Source organism: Hetaerina americana, unplaced genomic scaffold, assembly GCF_022747635.1.
Source record: "Hetaerina americana unplaced genomic scaffold, ioHetAmer1.1.p SCAF_7, whole genome shotgun sequence".
Taxonomy (NCBI): Eukaryota; Metazoa; Arthropoda; class Insecta; order Odonata; family Calopterygidae; genus Hetaerina; species Hetaerina americana.
In genome coordinates, this window is record NW_027287316.1 from 50,906,164 (window position 1) to 50,925,709 (window position 19,546).

Below are 19,546 nucleotides of genomic sequence, written 5' to 3' on the forward strand. Positions count from 1 at the left end.
GTATGCCTTCCGTTGGATGGGAGATTAAGCTGCAGACCCCTTGGTGCCTTTCGACAAGAGTACGCTAATGCTGTCACCTGGTTTCTTTCCACCCTTTCCTGTCCATCCCTATTGATGCAAATGACCTCAGCTGTCAGTCGCCTCCCCTAAATACTCTACTCCATTTGTGACAAGTAATCAATTACCACTTAACTACTATTTCTTATGCACATAATAGTACTTTCCCAAGGACAAATTAAGGAAAGGGTAAGTAATAAAAGGAGACATTAATATGAAAATTTTATTTACTTCCAAGAAAAAACAAATCAGCTCATCACCACATAAGGAATCACAAAATTAACTATATAAATGCACATGAAATACTATTTATCAAAAAGCCATACTGGTCACCATGACAAGGATCTAACACCTTTGTCCTTTGAGAAACTTTACAACCTGAAATACAAAATAAAAATGCACGGTAAAATGATAAGTAAAATTTTTCAATTTGTTATGAGCAATGCAGGATCATTGGAACCACTCGGTCACTAGACTCAGGCTGGGCATCATTTTAATAATCATCTCAAGTTTATTCTATCACATAGCAAAACCAGAACATTACCACATGGTCTAGATGAATTTCAAAGAGATCAAGACTATACGTATAGGTGGCGTTCCGAAATGAATAGAAGTATTTTATTTAAGTAATTTATTAGTCAGATTCGCACAAACCTTACAATTCTTCAAAGTACTGTCCTTGAGCCTCCACACATTTTTTCCAGCGACCCTGCCATGACTGGTATGCGCCCTGGAAGGCATCTTCGGGGACCTCTCGCAAGGTCTTTATAACGGCTGATTGGATATCTTCTATGGACGTAAAACGGGTTCCTTTCAGGGATGCCTTTATCCGAGGGAACAAAAAGAAGTCTGCTGGGGCGATGTCAGGACTATAGGGGGGGTGGGGGAGCGTTGGCACATGGTGTTTGGCCAGGAACTCGTGGACTCGGAGCGCGTTGTGGCAAGGCGCGATATCGTGATGGAGTTGCCAGGTAGCGGAGATGTCTTTTCTCGTCGCGATCACCCTTTTTCGGAGTCTTTCCAGCACATCCACGTAGTAGGCAGCGTTAACTGTCTGTCCTTGAGGAACAAACTCCTCATGGACCACTCCTTTACTGTCGAAAAAGACAATGAGCATTGTTTTCACTTTCAATTTGCTCATTCTTGCCTTTTTGGGCTTGGGGGGCTGGTCGGTGTGCAACTCAGAGCTTTCACGTTTCGTGGCCGCGGCGTACAGCCAGGTTTCATCACCAGTAATGACGTTGTCCATAAAATCAGGTTCTTTTTCAAAATGCTGCAAAAGTTCACTTGAAATTTCCGCTCGGTGGGTCATTTGGTCGTCTGACAACACCTTGGGCACGAGCTTGCCGCACACTTTCGTCATCGCTAAATCTTCAGTAACAATGCGAAACACAACAGTAGACGACAAGTTCAGTTCATTGGCAACCATCTTGATACTCAATCGACGGTCAGAGTCCAACAATTGTTGAACACGAGCCACATTGATGTCGGTTCTACTGGTTGATGGCCGCCCAGAGCGTTGCTCATCGTGCACCTCTTCCCGGCCCTCCTTGAAGGCCTTTAACCACCTCGAAACTTGTGAGTAGGACAGAGCAGAGTCCCCGTAAGCCTCACGAATCATTTTATTAGTCTGCTCAAGAGATTGTTTCAGTTTAGCACAAAAATTAATCGCGTAACGTTGCTCGATCGTCGATTCCATTCTTTTCGTCACAGGGTGGGCGCACAAAGGATTTCAGCTACTCTCCTACTGCCTCCACAGCTTGGAGGGCACTGAAATTTGTCGCTGATAAGCTTAGCGTCCCCCCACCTCCTCCAAGTGGATCGATCAAGCTACGACCAAGAGGAGCAGCGCGGGAAATTCAACGGCATTAGTTTCGGAACGCAGCCTGTAACTAACCACAGTGTGAATTGATTCTTTTTATATTTTTGACAGTCTGATAGTGCCATACTTAATGTCTCTTCAAAAACTGTTCAATTAAGAATTCCATTTTGCAACTACAGGATCCTTACCAGTCAATTTTATATGAATGCGGAGAAGGGTATTTTTAACTTCATTTCATTTTAACTTTTTCATCGTTTCATTCTGCTGAAATTAGATGGTTAGCTTTATCAATTTTCGGTGCAATATTTTTGTCAGCACTGCCCATGATATAAACATCCTGAAGTATGAAAATTATGTGTCTTACCATACAATTTATGACATTTTGTTTTTTCCTCGATATTTTTCTCATTACTTCTTACGTTAATTATACTGCACTATAATTAGTTATTTATATGCAACTCTAAAAACCTGTATGGTGCTAATATTTTTAAACCATGACAAATTCCAAGCGAATAATTTAAAACAAAGGAGTTGCATATTGCGTGTGTAACGCGGAATTTTTTAAAAACTGATTTTACATAATTTTATCGATATTTTCCATTGTAATGTAGATTTAGATTATCGTTATTCTATCTCCCCAAGTTCGCAGAGGTGGCAATGGGCAAGAAAGATCTTATCACCACCTTAGAGATTCAGGCTGGATGTTTGTACAATTTCAAAAAGAATTTAATCCTTAAAAATAATAGAAGAACTTGAAGATATGATATCAAATTACCATGTGACACCTAGAGAACGTCAGGAATCGAAAACTTTGCCAAAATTCGTGCTTGAAAAATTTCCTAGGATGCAAAACGTTGCTCGGATCGTGTGGAATACTCGAAGAATTTTCTAAGCCTAATGCCTGGGATGCACAAAATATACATCAAAACATGGGGTTGCACACATAACAGTTCGGAGAGTGAATATATGACAGGACAACTGTCTTCGTACGGTGACGTTCTGACTGGTAAGTGTTCTCATTAATGCACATTTTTAACATGCCCTACGTACTAATTGTATTATACTTCAACTATGTTCTACAGAAAGCGAAGACGAATCAGATTTATGGGTACTTAATAGTTGCACTGTCAAAACCCCAGCTGAAGACCACTCAAGGTGAGTTTTAGATGAATATTTTACGGGATGCAGGCCAAAAGAATGTGCAATTGTAATTTTGTGCAACATGTCGTGGTGTGTGTGTTTGTGTTGATAACTTTTCTTTAAAATCTTTTATTGGTGATGCCTTGTTAAATACTCTACTTTACATAGCTATACGACAATTAGCATTAATTTACTATCACAGATATTAGTGTCTGCAGCGGCAATAATGCTCCATTAGAGAATATTAAAAATTCCTGGAGAGGCCTAATATTGAGGACTAGTGATGCCACATGCCTGGACCAATTTTCAAATTTATAAAACTATTATGTATTCCTTCTACCTCTCCCTTAATTTTTACCTAGCTGAATTCATTCGGTACTTTTTAAATGTCGTTTGGAACCATGTGGCCAATGAACATAATGTTACAATTTTGCACCTGTGAAGTCAATCATATTATTCATCTATCTACATAAGTATGTGTCCTATAGTACAACCCTGATCTTAATAATTTATTTTCACCACTTCCATCAAATTCTCCAATCCACTAATGTCTTCCCCAAACGTATAAACACAATTAATGTACAACCAAGTAGACTAGTAACCTCAGGTGATCTGAATTTCTTGTTCTTAATCTATTAAAACTCTTTCAATATAGCCTTAGCAACAATATATTCATGTTCACTGCCCTTAGCATCTCCCACATATTCATCCATCTTCAATGTAAAACTTATGAGGGGTAATATTTCATTAGTCGCAATTCCACATCTCATTATTACTCTATGAAAAAAATGTATATTTAGACATAATAATTGTACGTTCTGTTATAGGGATTTGCAGCTAGTACAATGGTATTGTTAAGGTAATTGACTTTTTAGGGATTATGAAAATATTTTGTGAAACCATTACTCTCGAATTTGCAAAATCATCGTTGTGTATCGCTCTATTTAACATAGTTATGTATGACAGTTGGAAATTACTGCATTCAAGGAAACTGTTCTTCTCCTTAAGTCCTAGTGTGAGAAGGGTGTCTTGGTGGAGCTCCACTAGATCTTCCAAAAGTGAGAAGAAATCCACTGATGGAAATTATTCCTTTAAACTTAGGATGCCTTAATCAGTGTACAATACTGCAAGACAAAACATGCCCGAGGGGAATTGGGAAGCTACCCACCAGGTAATGTTACCATTACTTAATACAATTTGTTTTAGTTTTGTGAATTAACACCCACTCTGAATAAGTGCCACCCTTATGTCATTTGGCAAGAGTTATTTTCCCAATGTGATGATGTTGCTCACAAAATCTGTGTGAAATTTGAATACGCCAATTCATATTTTTTGAAAGAGCATGAGCTAGATGAAAATTAATTATTTTCACTGAACCTAAAACATCTTTAACTGTTGATTTCATGGATATTGTGTCATATTTGTGAGAAAGGGAGGAGCTAAACGAGAGATATAGGGGACTGAACACACAAAATATAGGGACAAGTTATAAATAATAGCTCGTATATGTTATTTTAAGGGCTCTTCGGCCAGGGGGGAGGCAACAAATTAGGTTTTTTAGCTGATGGAAAGTGGCATGATTGAAATGCATTTTGCATATTTACCTGTGCAAATCCTTTTTTCAATTGGACTATACACCCCACCAAAGAAAAAGTATCATTACTGAAGTTTTCTGTCCTTGATTTCTCCCATGTTCAGGCAACATTGTTACCCGTGTATTGAAAGTGAAGCAAGGCTTTGCAGCATGCTTTTCTGTGAGGAATCATTTGTATCTGTTACTTAAGCTTCAAGAAATCTTCTTTGAAATTCTTGTGCACTAGTTCCCATAATTCTCACATGAGTATTTAGAGATTTCCATTCCTCAGGGATGCAGTTTTGGCTGGGAAACATCCCACATACAAAGAAGAATATTTCTGGCAATGGTTTTACTAAGGTGACCATATTCAAGCAATGCATAAAAACACAAGGTTCACTTGTAAATCACTTTTCAATAAATAATTTTTTTCAAGATACAGTAAATTTGGAAGAGAATATGGAAACTCAATCCCAAATGCAGTAAAAAATTCAATACAACCAGCTGCTGTCCCAGTCCCGAAGCATATAAATTGTATTAAATAATATCCTCCATGCAGAAAATGTGTTCACCTGAAGCTTCCATTATATAAGGTGTAAACAGGAACTGCAGCAAGAAATATCACAATGAAATTTACATTAAATAAGTTGAAATTACTTATGTTCTAAAACATTGTTCCTGTAACACTGAGCAGAGGGAATTTAAGGAGACTGATTATTCTCGGACCTTTTCCCCTCCAATTACCTGTCCTGTGGTTAGTTTAATGCAAGTCTAATTCCACACTTACACGGAGCTGAAAATTGACAAAACAAATGAAGCTTTCTAATTATCACATTAGCTCCCATTGCCAAGGGCCATGATATTATGAACTATGGTAGTTCAATAATTGCGAATTATAAAGAGCATAAATAGATGTTACCCGAATTTTCAAATTCAAGTAACTTTTTGTTGTGAAATTAAGGAAATATTTAAACCGCAAACACGAGCTAATACCAAACCAAATTACATTCGCTTCAATTAAAAGTACTTTCCGAAAAGTGGACAATATTTTACACCCTGAATGTGGCATCCACCTTGACTGCAATGAGTGGTGCATCTTGCTCATTAATTACTAAGACAGACTAATGTAAACTTTACCGAAGTAACCAGGCAAGCTTCTGGACTAAAACTACTCTCTTCTTCACCCGGACCATCTGTTAATTTCACTTGCCTACGTAAGGTGCAATTTTTACACTGCTCAGCAGTGCAGTTATCTAAAAAAAATCAACAGAAAGAACTCATACCCCAGAAAGACAAATTGGCATTAGAAGCTGCTCTCAAGACTACTGCCAAAGTAGTTGCTGAAGGACAAAGTAAGGAAAGGGCAAATAATAAAAGTAGAGATTGATATATCACAATTTAATTAAATGGAAACTAATTCAAGAAACAACACATATGCTTGTCACCACATCAGGAATCACAATATTTAGACAAATGCACATGAAATACTATTTATCAAAATATCCTTCTTGATCAGCCAGCCACCACATCATGGATCCGACACCATCCTTCTAAAACCTTGACCTGCAATACAAAATAGAATTAATCAGTAAAATGGTAAGTAAAATTTTAAAAATTTGCTACGGGCAATACAGGGTCATTAGAACCGCTCAGTCACTAGACATCAGACTGGGGCGGTATTATTATAATCATTTCATGTTTATACTATCCCATTACAAAACCAGAATCTTACCACATGGTCATAATGAATTTCAATGAATTCAAGACTATTCGGAGAGGGTGCGTTCCGAAATTTAATGGAAGTTATACTTTAGTAATTCATCAAACAGATTCACACACACCTTAAAATTTTAAAAAGTAATGTCCTTGGGTCTCCACACTTTTTCCAGCGACTACGCCATGACTGCTATGCATGGAAAGAGTCTTTCAGGATCTTTTGCTAAGTATTCATCACAGCTGATTGGATCTCTTCAATCAATCGGGATTCTTAATCGGGGCTGCCTTAATCCGAGGGATAAGGTTCACGATTAACGAGTTGTTCGTAGTGAACCTCTTCGCGGCCATCCTTATTGGCCTCTGACCACCCCAAAACTTAGCTTAGCCGAGGGCTTGGTAGAGTCCCTGAATGCGTCACCAATCATTTTGTAAGTCTCCCAATACTTCATGAGGTTCGACTCCACTCCAACCAATAGGAGCGGCTTGGGAAAGTCAAGTTGCATTTCTTTCAGACCGCACCCTGTAACTAGGGAATTGGATGAAGAGGCAAAATCATTCCATGATTATCTCCTGAAAAGATACAGAACGAATGAGTATGGGGACGGACCATGCGCAAGCTAAAACAACTCTCCTGCCATCAGAGAGGGCAAGTATTTAAAATCATTCTGATCATACGAACGAGACATTTGATCATCATTCAACTTTGTTCTAAGCGATGCACAAGGGCCCAACATTCAGCTTACCTTATCTTTTTGGCAAATAACTCTCCCTGCAGAGATGCACTACCTGTAACGAACAACGCTATCAAGATGGGAACAACGTTAAGAAATAATAATATATCTAAACCAGTCAGATTTCTTTCTTTCTCCACGCAATCACGTAAGACAGGGATAACTAATTATTCATCACGCTCCAGCATGCACCACAGTGCGAAATATAGGGGGCAATAGAGAGTAACTCACCGGTCAATCTGGAACCACGCGGTTGTCTGCTACAGGTCCTGTAAGAGGGGGATATATCAATTTCGAAATACAAACACCTGAACAGTTTCAACGCTCCCAACTCATCATTATTGACCTATCATTCAAGAAAATTATGCCTGGGGCGGTAAAATATAATCATATCGCTAACACACTCGCTTCCTCGGCTCGCACTCACCTCCACCAAGAAACACTCCGGAGCCTTGTGGGGAGGCCACGCCATATTTAAGGCATAAAATCTGAAATGAAAAAAATCACGTATGCAATACTGGCAGCAAGCAAACTCACTACATTTCACATTACAAAAATTCAGAGAGGGCAAGTTTTTAAGCCACAGTGATTCTTACGGAGGAAAAAGGAATCATCACATGTAATAATTAATGAACTACTCTAAAACTACAATCAACCCCAACCTATGCACCATCTTGCTGCCAAAATCCGGATCACAGCATTCAGCGATCAATCGAGATTGCGAGAGCATGCCCATGGCTAACAGAATTACCAGCTATCCCTTCTCTCCTTGCCATCTTTCGAGCAGTTGCTTCCGCATCTGTGGAACCCCGCTCCCAAATACCCTAAATTTCGGAAATGCTAATTAGACCAATCTCACGCTTATGTAATAATTGCAGAAACATACAAGCATCCTCATTCATGGGTAGGAATCATACGAATTTCATACATATGCTTGTCAGAAGTTAATCATTGCATGCCTCACCACGTGGGCAAAATTTAAGAGGTCACACAAGTGTAAATTAATGTATTAATTATGTTTTAGAAAGCTTGACGATGCCGCTAATATTGTTACTACAAAAACTGTTCTATTAACAACTACAGGAAACTTACCAGTCAAGCTTCGTCTTTTCAATGTGTGGGAAAACCATTATCGTAAGAGTTGCGATACCGTCTAACGGTTCACTATGCCGTAACCAGGTGGCGAGCTTCATCAATTTTCAGCCCAACATTCTTGTCTGCGAACCCATGATAATATTACACTGAAGTTTCAATTTATGTGTCAAACTATACAATATATTGCATTTGGTTTTTTCTCCTATATTTATCTTATTACTTAAACAACACAGTATACATATGTAACAGTTGTATGCTGCTGACATCTGGAAACCATGGCAGAAATTCCAAGCGAATAATTTGAAACAAAGTGACTGCATATTGCGTGTCTAACGCGGAATTGTTTAAAACTCATTTTCCTCTGTATTGTATTATTTTATCAATATATTACATTATTATACCTTCATTTACATCTCCTCAATTTCTTAAAGGTGGGTAAGGTAAAGAATGATCTTATGACCACTTGAGAGACTTAGGTTAGTACAATTTCAAAAAGGATTTAATCCTTAAAAATGATAGAAGACGTTGATATCAAATTACGATTTGACAGCAAGGGAACGTCAGGAATCGAAAACCTTTGTCAAAATTCGTGCTAAAAAAGTTCTCAGGATGCTAAAGGTTGCTCAGATCGTGTGGAACCATCGAAGAATTTTTAAAGCTTTGTGCCCGGGACGCATAAAATATTCATCAAAACATGGGGTTGCACACATAACAGTTCGGACAGTGAATAATGGTAGGAGAACTGTCTTCGTAAGCTTATGTTCTCACTGGGAAGTGTTTTTAAATAAAAATAGTCCAAGCAATTTTCAACGTAATGTATCCGAATTTTAATGTTGTATCCTCTTATGTTTTGCACTGGCTAATTTTATGTCATTCCTCAATGCAAAATTTGTTTATTGTTTCCACAGAAATGTAACTCCAGCAACCAAGAAAAATGAAAAACATGTGGTACTTGCTGGTTGTGTTCCTCAGGGTCAACCGCAGTCCCAGCTATGTAAAGGGTTAAGTGTTATTGGCGTCCAGCAGATAGATAGTGTGGTAGAAGTTGTTGAAACCACTCCAAAAGATGATACAAATTTTTTACTCACTATATGTGTTAAATCCCGGAGGAAACGCTGGCAAACCTCGAGTTTTGCATGGTTAAAATAATGACAAGTGACTTAATTATAGCATCCCAGGGATTCTGTTCATTTAGCTTACATATACACGAACAAGTAGCGTACCATGCAGGCCAAAAGAAGGTGCATTTGTAATATTGTGCAACATGTTGTCCTGTGTTTCTGTTGATCCTGATTGGATTTCTTTAAAATCTGTTATTATAGATTCCTTGTTAAATTCTCTATTCTACATATATATACGACAGCTAGCAAAAATTTGCTATCACTCAGGAAAATGAATTATTAATCACAGATATTAGTGCTTGCAACGGCCATAATGCTTCATTAGAGAATACCACATATCCCTGGAGAAGCCTAATATTGACGGCTGGTAATGCCACATGCCTGGACCAATTTCCAAAATTATAAACTATTACGTATTCCTTCCTTTCCCTTAATTTTTACCTTGCTGAAATCATTCAGCACGTTATAAGTGTTGTTTGGAACCATGTGGCCTATGAACATACTGTTATAATTTTGCACCTGTGAAGTCAATCATATTATTAATCAGTCAACATTAGTATGGGCCTGCCCTGTTCTTAATAATATATTTTCACCACTTCCACAAAAATTCTCCAATCCACTAGTCTTCCACAGAGGTATAAACACAATTAATGTACAACCAAGTAAACTAGTATCCTCAGGTGATCTGAATTTCCTGAATTTGTGTTATACTAGTGCCCTTTGCCCCACCCACATATTTATCGTCTTCAATGTAAAACTTAAGGGGCCAATATTTCATCAGAAGTAATTCTGCCGCTGAATATTACTTAATCAACAAATTTAATTTTAACAGCATAATAATTTTTATTCTGTTCAAGGAATTTGCAGACTTTGTGCAAACTCTGACTGCTCCTTTTAACTTTTTTTATATTAGTGAACTGAACATTTGTATTAAAATTTTAATTGCACGATAGGAACCAGTAATGGAAATAGGACAAGGAAACCGTGGATCACGGATGAGATTATTACAAAGATGAATGAGAGAAGGAAATGGAAGAATGTAAGCACAGAGTTTGGCAAAATGAAGTACAAAGAGTTAAATAATGAATTGAGACTGGCAAAAAATAAAGCAAAAGAAGCATGGTGGAAAACGCAATGCAAGGATACGAAAAGTTTGGAGACGAAGGGTGAAATTGGTGCGCTATACAGCAAGCTTAAATAACTATCCGGAAATAAGGAAGATCTATGCTAACAGTTTGAGATGAGGCTAGTAAGATAATAGTTGACACAGGAAAGATCCAAGGGAGATGGAAGGAATATACAGAAGAACTGTATAGTAAAGAGCCTAGACCAACAAAGTTAGATATAGGAAAGGAACATGACAGAGAGGAAGATAGCTTAGGTCCAGGCATACTCAACGATGAGATAGAAAGGGCATTAAGGGAGATGAAACTAAATAAGGCCGTGGGGGTGGATAACATTCCCGCGGAACCACTGCAGTGTTTAGGAAAATGTGGGAGGAAGAGGCTATATGGGCTGATTCGTAGTATTTTTGAGGAAGGAATCTTGCCGGAAGACTTTGTGAGATCAGTTTTAGTTCCTACTCCGAAAAAGGTGAAGGCTACCTCATGTGAGGACTACAGGACAATAAGCTTGATATCCCACGCAGCTAAAGTTGCCCTTAGGATCATCAACAAAAGGATAGAGAGTAAGGCAAATGATTACTTAGGGGAGGATCAGTTTGGGTTTAGGAAGGGGAGAGGTATGCGTGATACCATTGCAGTGATGAAATCACCAATCGAGAGGAATATAGAATACAATCAGGAAGTATTTGCTTGTTTCGTTGATTTCAAACAGGCATTTGATAGAGTGAATTGGGAAAAACTAATGAGTATATTGAAGAAAATATGAATCGATCAGACAAACAGGAGACTAATCCGCAACCTGTACCTGTCTAAGACTGCTCAGGTGCAATTGGGGCACAGGTAGTCTGGATGGGCATTGTTTGGGAGAGGTGCAAGACAAGGTTGCCCATTATCACTATTGCTGTTCAAAATATATGTGGAGGAAATGATTAAATAGGCATGGGAAGAACTGGAGGTAGGAATGAAATTGGGCGGGGAATTAGTAAAATCAGTTAGGTTTGCTGATGACCAAGCTTTAGTTTGTCAGTCAGCCAAGGGATTGCAAGCCGTGAAGAGTGAAATTGAAATTCAGTGCAGCAGATATGGGATGAGAATCAATATAAATATAACAAAGGTTATGCGATTTTCCAGAAAGAAAAAGGCTAAGCTAAGCATTAAAATAGGAGGGCAAAAACTAGAGCAGGTAGAACAGTTTATGTATCTCATAAGTGTTTTGGAACAACACAGTCAAAGTAGTGGGGACATAAGGAGAAGAATTGTGCTAGGCAAAGAGGCTTTCACAAGGAGGAGGGAGTTGATGACAGGGACGTTGAGTAAGGATATTAAGAAAAGACTCGTAAAAACTTTGATATGGAGCGTAGCTATGTACGGCGCGGAAACGTGGTCTTTGAAGCAGGAGGCTGGACGTAGACTGGAGGCTTTTGAAATGTAGGCGTGGAGAAGAATGGAGAAGGTGAAATGAACAGAGAAGAAAGCAAATGAGGAAGTACTTGGTATGGTGGGCAAGAAGAGGGATTTGTTGGGAGAAATCCTATGGAGGCCGGAAAAATGGATGAAGGGCATATTGATCCGCAGTTGGATGTTGAAAACTTTAATAAAGGGTAGATTGTTAGGCAAACGAGGAAAGGGATGGAACGGGATAGAGATGTTGGATGGGATGAAGGGAGGAAGGAAGTAGTCAGAGATGAAGAGGGACCTGATGTAGAGTAGATTGCTGGATTTTGTGTTTTGTTAGGAGCCACAAAATATTTATTTAGTAGCTGTGTCCATCCAAAAACCTACCTTAATCAGTAGATTACCATATAAATAATAAATAAATTATGAGAGACAGGTGTGCACTGTCCACAGATTTATTGTAACGCACGACGTGTTTCAGTTAATCAAACCATCTTCAGGTACAAGACTGAAGATGGTTCAATGAACTGTACCGCGCCGCACGTGACAATAAATCTGTAGAAAAGTGCAAATTTGTTTCTCAAAATGAAGAACTTCATCTACATCTCGCCTGAATCTGTTGAATATATTAGAGTTATATATTTGTTGTAGAAAACATGCATATCATGTCAATCCTCTGACACATTGCTTTCCTTCCCCTTGCCACTCTTCCATCTCTGTTTACCACCCAAGAATGGATGTAAATGGGTGGCCTTTTTCAAAAGTTAGAATAACTTATGTGAAGTGGAGAGAAAAAAGGGCCCATGCACAATATTTTAATGCAGTGTTGTTTTTGGCTGATTTATGCGCTATTCTTGTCTTTTCAGGTGAAAAGAAGGACGAGAGAACTTTCAGAGGTCTTTCAATCCTATCAACCCTACGTACAGAAAGCCAATGAAGTGCAGGATATTCTAGCAACAGAAATATCACACGGTAAGCAGTATTATGTTGGTCACTATAAATTTTATGAACAAGTGAGTCTTTCAAAGCACTCTGTTGTGTAACCTTTAATGTTGCTGCATTTTTGAAAACAATGATTTTTGTGTTAGTGTTTTATTAATGGAATATTTTTAATAACTTTGCTAGTTGCGATGTTGACCTCATTTTTTAATTTCATGTATGCTCAATATCTTGTACTTACTTTGTAATCTTTTGTTGTGGATTTCAAATTGTAATTATATTTGAATGTTACATTTAAAACTTAGCTGTACTTCCCAGAAATTTAGCTCTTACCTGTAATAAAAAAATTATTGTTATCGTAAATGTTTTTCAATTGAATAAATTGAAAATTATCATTAGGAAGGATATATTAGTGCATGCATGTTTATGCTTTTATCCGTAAGGTGTTTTTACATAATGGAAGCCCTTGTTAGGAATGTTATTTCCATACTTTGTCACAACCTGGTTAATAATGTTATATCAAATTATGTATATTTAAAAATATTTGGACATATGCCTGATCGTATTGTAGTGGCTAGTTTCGAAGGAAAAAGCTCAACCAATCTCATAGTGGTCACATTCATGGTTGAACTAGTTTTTCATTTAATTTATCTGTTGTGATTTAGTCAAGGTTAACTAAAGGTACTTAATCCTTTACACTTTTAAGACTTAAAAATGGGACACCAAAAGCAAGTGCTAATGGCTGAGACAATATAAACTATATATCAGCACTAGTTGTGCTCAAAAAATTGTTCAAACTTCTAAAATCAAAGTAATAATTTCCTATTAAGGTGATACAAGATTATCTGTAGTTGTATGTCTGTCATTAGAAAACATATGTATAACATTGGAGATAATTTTTCGGCACTAACCTCACCTCAACGTTAAACATGAATTACCTTAAAAATTAACTTGGTCTTGTAGTAATTTGTATTAAATCACCATTAGATAACTAAGATGAGATAAATTGCATAAATAATATAAATATATAAATATATTTTTCTTGCATAAAGTGGGGTCATGATCCTACGCCCTGTCCTAATATTAGTAATGTAAACTTCTATGAAAATGTAACATTGCAAAATAAATAGTAATGAGTACTCCTACTTTAACACCTTTTAGACAGTAATTTTAACTGTATTCTTTAAAATTCAGAAATTATGATCTGCTTTGCAGTGCTTTTTTAAAAATTTGTTGTACAAATTCCTCAAAAAGAGCAAAGCTCAGAATTGAATACATTTCTGTGTTTTTAGTGGCATGTATTACATATTAACTTGTATTAAGCTTAAATCAACGATGGTACATAGATTCATTGTGTGACTAACATCTATGGATTTGTTTGGAATAGATGATTATGACGGAAGGGTAAATGATCGTTATGGTGCATTTGTTTATCACCATTATTCTATTTTTCAAATATTTTTTTGGAATGGGCATTAGTGTGTGCTTGGAATCAATCATACTCCAGTGCTTGGAGATAGATACAGATCTTTATTTGGGCAGAATTGAGACCTAATGGTCCAGGGGATGGGGGTGTTTTGAGAGTGGTAGCTCAAACTCCTTGTTGCCACATGCATTCTATGGTGAACGCAGTGATGGAGGATACCACGGCTTGATTATGCATTTTTGTCAGACAGTATGTTATATAATAATTTGTGTTTTATCAAGGTTTATGGTTCATTACCTGAGGAGGTTGGACAATCTTCAGAAGACAAAAAGCTGGACAGTTCTACTAAAGAGAATGATGAAGAAATCCTGTATATGATATGACATGCACACTTTAAATGTGTGCCTAGAAATGATCTCTTTGGAATTGGTTATTCAGGTCTTGATCGAAGGCCTATTTTGTATGGTGGAAAATCAATACCTAAGGAGAAATCCATTCTGAACATTATCGACAACAAAAATACAATTTTAAAGTCCTGCAGTTATTTTATATCCAACAATTCAAAGTGTATATGTACCTAATTGAGCCTAATTCTTCGCAGGTATATTTTACTATATCCATACCAGGAGTTAAAGAGCAAGGTTCCTGGTGACCTCATAATGCTTTGTAACAAATGCCACAGAATACTCATTCAAAAATTAAAGAATTCTCCCTCCTGATAAAAGCAAAATACATGATAGATGCTTCCTATTATAGGAATTTGAGCTTTAATAATTATTGTTAGATGAAGTAGATTTTGAGGAGGGTGAAGAGGGTTTTGACAGGAATAATTAAATATTATTTATAGTGATTATTGGTCATGCAGAAATTACTTCATGTCATTTATGGCTTGAAGTCAATACATGTCTTTTTATTATTTTTATAATCATCAAATACATTTTCCAATGAGCTGTAAGCTCTACGAGGGCTATGCAAAATGATGCAACATTCATGCACGTCTACATAAATATGCATGCAGAGATTTTTTTCATTTTTCCAAGAGCAATGAAAATAAATGAGAGTAATAGTGTTATAAATAAAAAATAAGCTTCAATCGATGGTATTGAAAAATAAATTTACGACATTTGACTAGCTGGTTAACTAATGAATTATTCAATGTATATTATCCACAGCTTTTTTGTGTCTTCTGGGGATTATCTATTTATGGAGATGGTTCATTTATTGTTGGTAAATGACAGAACTACTAATAGTAACTATAACCCAGAAATCTTAAGAAGTTTGGGTGCTATTTTAGGTTTTCATAGGGGTTAGTGTGATTTTGGCATTATTCAGCTATACATTATGCAAATATGTATTTCTCCACTGACTTATGGTTGAAATACAGTTCCTTTCGGTTCAATTTCAATTCAGCTTTCATTTATTTTGGTACATAAATTAATACAAGCCTCATTATTAACCTTTCATAGGCCTTGATTAAGGTTATTTGATTCTATAGGAGAAATTGGCCAGTGCAGTGTGTCTATTTAAAAAAGTTTCATCATTGTTGTTCCATTTAACTCCTTGTTATTTTCTTTCTATGTGGCCATTTCTCCTGTTGATTCGTGATTGAAGAAAAAATAGTGCATTTTTTCAGTTAATTGACTAAGTTGGGATCATACAAATCACAGCAATAATAATATATTTATATGTCGATAAATGGCATGTACAATCCAAATAGACATTGCTAAATGTGTGTAGAAAAATGAATTAAAAGTAAAAGAAGAAAAAAGACATTACACATATTGCATTCATATTACAATATTTGTTACCTTGTTCATCTGAATACAAATTTTGCCTTTTTGAAGTAAAATGCTTGTCTTAAATGTCTCCTAGTGTCTGGTTTTAAAGGGCATGTATATGGTTATATCATCCTTGTCTGAACTTTAATGGGGATAGTTCCAAATGAAAATATTGTCAATTTTTCTTAAATTTTTAGGGTCAGAAAAAAGAATGTTCCCAATAGTGTATTGTTTTCTTCATATTGATATAATAAATGTCACTCCTAGAAATATGATGTAGATTGAATCACTCTACAAAGTTTCATATGAATTTGGTGTGACTGTCAAGACAACTCTGAAAACCTTGAAAATCTGATGTAGCCAGAATATTACTTTCTCTATGTTTTTCCTTGTAATGATCAAAGGCAAGTACAGCACTTGATAATTGTTGATAAAATATTGTGTTACTTAGACCTCTTCTCAACTCAGTATTTCCCTTCGTTCATCTGCAAGGTGTAATCAAGGAATAGTTTGACGATCATCTCCTCGGCAGTTTATTCTTAGGTATCACCCAGTAACACCTCTTTTGGCCAAAAAGTGGAGTTACTGAGGGTTTCGCAATAATCTTGGCGAATGAATATCCGAAATGATGTACGATATCTGTGCATTACATTATGTTGTTCAGGCTAAATGCTGAGAGTTGCCATTTATTGTTCCCATTTATTTATAGATTTTTCCTGTTCTGTTCCATATGTTTTTGTATTTTATTTAATTGTGGAAAAAGGTGCCTATTCTAGGTAAAAAGATATTGTCTAACTATTTTATCCACAGTATGTTTGTATATTGAATACCATGCCACATGTTGGCAAATCATGAGTTGCTAATCAACAAGTACAGCATATTCAAATTCGAAGATACCATTCTTCCCTTTCTCAGCCTTTGATAAAGAAAGATTAAACAACAAAGTATTTCTTTCACTTGGTTTCAGCTAAACTCTCGAAGCTTCAACCAATCTCCATGACCGAATGGGAGAGGGACAGAGAAAGGGTTGAGTTTGAACAAGCCGCAAAGCTTTATAAACCACTGATGGGTTTAATGTTTGACCGCTTTGTGTCTGAAATGCACCCAGATGTTGGAGATGATGGTAATAATGCAACCATCACGTTTCCTAAAGCGGAGGAGAAAAAAAAAACAACGGCAGCAAAATTGAAAATGCATGGTCGATTAACTCATAAAAGGACATCATGCTCTCTCCTCTTCAAAAGATTTAATGTGCCAGATCCCGGTATAAGGTAAGAAAAAGTATCATTGCTGAAGTTTTCTGTCCTTGATTTCTCTCATATTGAGGTTAGATGGTTACCAATGTATTGAAAGTGAAGAAAGGTTTTGTGTAATGCTTTGCTATGAGGAATCATTTGTATTTGTTACTTAAGCATCAAGAGATCTTCTTTGAAATTGTTGTGCACTAGCTCTCATAATTTTCACATATCAGTGGCCTACATTTCTGACAGTTCTCTCTCCTAGTGTCTGGTTTTCAAGGGCTCCTGTATTGTTATATCATCCTTGTCTGAACTTTAGTGGGACTAGTTCCTTGCAAAAATGTTGGCAATTTTTCATAAATTTTTATGGTCAGAAAAAAAATATTCCCAATAGTACATTGTTTTCCTCATATTGATATAATAAATGTCACTCCTAAGATGTAGATTGAATCACTCTACAAAGTTTCATATGCATTTGGTGTGACTGTCCAGACAACTCTGAAAACCTTGAAAATCTGATCTAGCCAGAATATTACTTTCTCTGTACATTTTTCCTTGCTATGATCCAAGGTAACAACTGCATTTAATAATTGTTAATAAAATTTTGTACAACTAAGGTCTTTCTCAACTTGTTTCCTTTGTATCTCTGCGAGGTGTAATCAAGGAATAGTATGAACAATCATCTCCTTTTGCCATTTATTCATAGGTAATTTAGAAATCTCTTTTCCTCAGGGGTGCCGTTTGGGCTGGGATAGGAAGAAGAATATTTCTGACAATGGGCCATCTATTGCGACCATACTTGAGCCTTTTGGCTGGGGTACAACCTACATACGAAGAAGAATTATTCTGGCAGTGGGCTTTCTATGGTGACCATATTTAGGAGATACAGAAAAAAAATGCAAGTTCACATTTAAATAACTTTTCAATAAATTAATAATTCACTAACTTTTTTGAGATTTGGTAAATTGGGAACAATAAGGAAATTCAATCCCATGTGCACTAAAAACTTGATAGAACCAGGTACTGTCCCAGTCCAGAGGCATGTTAATTGTATAAAATAATAACCTACATGCAGCAAATGTCTTCAACTGAAGCTTCCATTGTATAAGGTCTAAACAGGACCTGCTGCAAGAAATATCACAATGAAATTACAAAAACTCGTCGGTCTTCAAATTAATGACCAAGGTAATTATTATTTCAGAAAAGTGAATGATTTCTTTCACTCTCAATGCATCATGCGCCCATTTTAACTATAAGAAGCTGAGCATCTTGCCTATTAGCTACAAAAACAGGCCAATGTTAACATTGCCTGAGTAACCAGGAAAACTTCTAGACCAAATGGTGGATAGGGACAATTCGCTCATTGAAATGATGGGCTGAATTGATTCTGCAGCCTCTATGGATTTCAGCAGTCTCATCATAATGTCAAGGTTAACAATGCAATGCAATAAAATTTTCTGCATTATAATAAAATCACGGCCTGCATCACCCAGGCCACGTATCTACTCTTGGACTATGCGCCTTTGGGACTTGGCCTGCACACCACTGAACAAAATTTTTTGAACAATGAATTATCAACTAGTTAACGAGGCACGAAGAAGTTCTTCCTCTGCATTCTTACCATTGGATCAATTCATACCTGGTTACAGTGCAATCTTTATACTATTCAGCAGTTATCTTAAAAATTCAAAAAGAAAGACAATTCTGTGTCACCCAATGCTGCCCTCAAGAATGCTGCAAAATCCCTATGGACCAAAGGAAAGGCGAAATAATAGAAGTAGACATTGATATGATAATTTTATTAATTGGACAATAAGTCAAGAAACAAAACTGCTAGGCATCACATCAGGATTCATAATATTAACTAGATAAATGCATGTCATACACTATTTATCAAAATGCCTGCATGATCAGCCAGCCACCAATGTCGTGGATCGGACACCATCCTCCGCAAACCTTTCCAACCTGAAATACAAAGTAGAAATTACTCACTAAAATGATAAGTCCCATTTTAAAATTTGTTAAGAGCAATGCATGATCATTAGAACCACTCAGTCACTGGATATCAGACTGGGGCGGTATTATTATAATCATCTCAAGTTGTAATTATCTCCATCCCATTACAAAACCAGAATAAGACCACATAGCCACGATGAATTTCAAAGAGTTCAAGACTATACGGACAGGGTGCGTTCCTAAATTAATGGAAGTATTATATTTAAGTAATTCATCGGACAGATTCACACACACCTTGAAATTCTTCCAAGTACTGTCCTTCGACCTCTCCACTATTTTTCCAGCGACTCTGCAACTCCAGGAGTCCTCTGGGATCCCTCGCTAGGTCTCAATCACGGTTGATTGGATCTCTTCAATGGGCGAAATACTGGATCC

At 36.7% G+C, this 19,546-nt stretch overlaps 1 non-coding gene across 1 annotated transcript; it reads right to left on the reverse strand.

The window, feature by feature from the left end:
- Window positions 1-19,188: 19,188 nt before the first annotated feature.
- Window positions 19,189-19,255, reverse strand: LOC139696972 (small nucleolar RNA SNORD31). The gene has a single exon (XR_011702678.1). It is a non-coding gene; the product is annotated as a small nucleolar RNA SNORD31 (small nucleolar RNA).
- Between the last annotated feature and the right edge of the window lie 291 nt (window positions 19,256-19,546).